This window comes from Crocodylus porosus, unplaced genomic scaffold, assembly GCF_001723895.1.
Source record: "Crocodylus porosus isolate Cpor-Errol unplaced genomic scaffold, CroPor_comp1, whole genome shotgun sequence".
Lineage (NCBI taxonomy): Eukaryota > Metazoa > Chordata > Crocodylia > Crocodylidae > Crocodylus > Crocodylus porosus.
Genome location: NW_017728944.1, coordinates 2,662,131 through 2,666,005, shown reverse-complemented (window position 1 = coordinate 2,666,005; position 3,875 = coordinate 2,662,131).

Below are 3,875 nucleotides of genomic sequence, written 5' to 3'. Positions count from 1 at the left end.
CCCTTACCTTTCTTCCAAAGATCCTAATTGCCAGCATGTTCTCTCTCATTCTTTCTGTTACACCGACTTCCAGGAGATCGAATGCTGATATTTAAGCATAGCCTTGTGTGGCTGCACTGGTAGTTTCTTGTCCCTTCCAGTCTGGGCAAAGTTGGGTCCTATGTCATTCCATGCAAGTTGAGTCAAGTATTACAAGGGGCTTCCTAAGCACGGGCCAAGCAGAAAGACAGGCTGATCTCTAAACCAGATGTCACAAGGCAGGTGAGAGACCTGGAGGGCAAGTCATTTTTGTGCCATTTTAAAGAGGTGCCAATGCCTGCTCTAAACACAGTGCAAGAACTGCTTAGCCAGACTCCTCCAGGATCCAATTACCCTGAGCTGAGCCAGGGCTGTAACGACCACACAGAAAAGGGTGTTCAGTGAGGAAACTGCGTGCTGGATGGATTTTTAAAGACCTAATTGGCTAAAAACATGTCCTTCTCTAAGCCGCTCTGCATCAAGAGAGTAATTACAAGTAAATTTACAAGAGTGATGACAGCCTCCTCAGCACTTTGAGTTATTTTGGGATGTTTATGCACATTGCCTGATGTGTGTGTGGTGCTCCCAAGCTATAAAAACATTATATTTAGGCCTGATTTTAGTCTGAAAGATCAGTGTGTTGCAACAGACTTCCCATTTGCACCACTGAGAGACTGCAATGCCTGTATCTGGGCAAAGCATTGTCTTCCTCACCACTGCTTGCAAGATGGGGAAGAGATGCAGGATGAGAGCCACATCTTCCTGGCAGAGGCAGGTCCATAGTCCAGAAGGACCCCTGGATTGTCCACTAGGTTGAGATTTAATCCTGTAGTCCTTACTCAGGCAAGGCTCCTACTGAAATCCATAGGAGTCTAAAGAGTAAAGGATCAGGTCACAGGGCCTTCCCTGCAGTTGTTGTCTGTTACATATCTGTAAAGAAGGGCCTTGCATTGAGACTGGGAGTGAAAGTCAGGCCCTGTCAGAATTAGTTTGCTTTCTGATCAAATCAGTATTCAGCTGCTAATGCTAAAACCTCCTGTCCTGTCAAGGTGAAAGACATTTACTTGAGATTTGGTCTTGTAATTCAGTGTGATCAAAAGGTGGAAAGGGTCTGAAGACACATTGTTAACACCTACCCTGGCTGCTGGTGCCCCAGTGCTATTGGACACATGCACCCTGCCCACCCATTGTAGTAGCCGATACAGCTATAGCACAATGGGCACCCAAAGCACCCATATCAACAAGACGAACCAAGGTCAGCTACTGCCCTCATCGTGTCAATGTGTATGGGAGTGGCAGCTGATCTCCAGGCAAGGGCACTGGTTAACTCAGTGTTGCCATCATAGCCCAAAAGGAGGTATCAGGGTGTCACACTGGGTGTCAGAGGACTAGTGCTGAACTCATCAGATGCAGGAGATGTGATCTTTTGGAGGTGCCATGTGTTCACAAACCCCATGGGAACTAACTGGAACGGCAGAAGCTAGGTACATACCCAGTTACTGACACAGGACAGCCTAGGCAGAGACCCAGCTTCGACTCAGCATAAAACGCCCAGTTCCTACACCAAGCCACAGGGGTATAGGCACACCTGCAAAGTCCAAACCCTTGCTGCTCTCGGCCAGGGCTCTTTTCTTCAGCAGAAGGTGCTTGGCTGGCAAGGCAGGGCCCTCCCATGTTTGAGAGCAGGCCAGCACTGGGTGTAACCAAACGCTGCTTATGTTCCTGCCAGAGCACTGTACAAGCAAGTCGTATTCAGCGAGGGCTTGACAGCTGAGCAAGCCAGGGCTGAATTCAACACATGTGAGCTGGCAGGGAAAACGCCGACCCAGGGAAGCTCCCTCATATCAAACCCCTTTTCTTACACTAGACCAGCAGGAGTCAGCGTTCCACCTCTTGCCTAGAAGTTGGAAGTCATTTTATTGCCCTTGAGTAAAATGCAGGAGGTGGCATCACATGCCAAGCCACAAGGATGCTCCCAGCTCCTTCGACTGAGCCAGCAGCTTCTAAGGCAAGCATGCTCCATCCATGAGACAACTCTCCATACCCACACACATCCTTGCACATGCACCATGGGATTATTTTGGCCTCACACGACCAGCAATAAGAGATCCTGCTACTGACTGAGTTGCATCCTATAGTGCCTCAGGCCACAACCCCAATCTCTGAGGTGACTGTTGCTGTGGTACCCAAGCACTGGCTCTGCTGATACAGGAGGTAGACCACAAGAGGTGAAAAAAGGCTGCAGTGAAACGGTAGGGAAAATGACTCCCTCTGTAACTACTATGACAAAACCAAGACAGGCTGCTTTTGTCGACTTGCTTCTCCACCAGGTGAGATCCGTCTTTGACAGCAAAAAACCTAGTTATTTGGAAAGGTGATGCTTCCCTTCCCTCCTAAAGAGAGACAAAGCCTGCCAGAGCCTTTGAAGCTCAAAAACGATGACAGCATCACTGGAGAGTAAAGCCAGGGAGGGCAAGAGACCTGCCTGGGAACACATCCCATCACCTTGGCACTTACTGCAAAAGGATCCTCACACGTTGCTTTGTGGATAATGCGTGAAGGCCCATTTCAGACAGAACAGAAAAATCAATGGCCGAGCTTTATTTCTGGCTCTAAAATCCTGCAGCCAAGCACAATGGGAGCATTCAAAAGTCACGTGCTTCTGCTACCCGATGGCAAAACAAGGACCTACTTACATTTATGAAAGCAAGTAAAAACCCAGATTCAGTTAAAGAGAAGGGAGAGAATAGCTCAAAGCAGCTTGCCTTGACTTTGATGTACAATGGCCTAGCTGCAAACAAATCACCTTCTTTGCTGAGAGGGGGTGATTTCTTTGTAGAGGAGCCTTACTTCTCTCTCCTCTACCAAATGCTAGACATTGACACAGGCCTGCCACATCACAGCCACTTGGCACAAAGAGTGGCTGGGTCTGCGTGGTTGCACTGATGGAGATGGTGTCTAACAAAGGCTGCCTCTGGCCAAAGAAACAACTCAACTCCACTACATTTGTCTACATTTCCACACCTTAAGCAGCAAAGGGCAAAACACCCCAGGTTTGTATTTAAGGAACCAAGCCTGTCAGCTGCATCACCCCGACTCTCTCCAGAGCCACTGCCTGACAGCCCCTGTGCAAAGCCAAGCTGACAGCTCCCATTAAACTTCACACACCAAGTGAAAGAGGTCACTTTCCTTCAAGGGCCTGTGGAGCCAGTGGTGCCACAACACCTATAGGATATGACAGACATGATACACCAGGATGCTAGACAAAAAGGCAATGCAGGGCTCTCGTCTGCAAGAGCAGGTCCATGAGGCCAGGCTGGCTGGCCTCGGAGGTGCCCGTCAAAATGCTCCCTTGAGTCTGCCCGTCAGAAGGGAGCCACCTCTCTGCCCCTCGCACCAGGCTGCCCTGCGGTCCCACAGGACGCTGAGCTCATCGGGACCCATGTTGGCGGCTCGACCTCGATAAACCTTTGCTGGCTGCTGCTCCAGGGAAGCTCCCACAGCTGGAAGCGTGTCACCCCCCGCCAGCTTCGGCCCTACCAGCACTGCTGTCTACCCACCCGGGCACTGTGCTGCAATTCTCCACCAACCCCACGGCCTGACTCGGCCCGACTGCCTCTGCTGCCCCAGTCTGCGGCTCGCCGGGAGCATCCCCAGGGCAGCCAGGCCCGGGGCAGCAGCGGTGAGGGGAGAGAAGAGGGGACAGCCACTGGCAACAAGTGGGCCGCTGCGGGCGGAGGTGTGACCCCTCGGCCGGGGCGCCGCGGGCAGAGCGGGCCAGGCCCTGCTGCCGCACGGAGGCCGCCGCGGGAGGGGTAAAGGACACAGGGGATCACGGGGGAGAGGGAGGCGCGGCT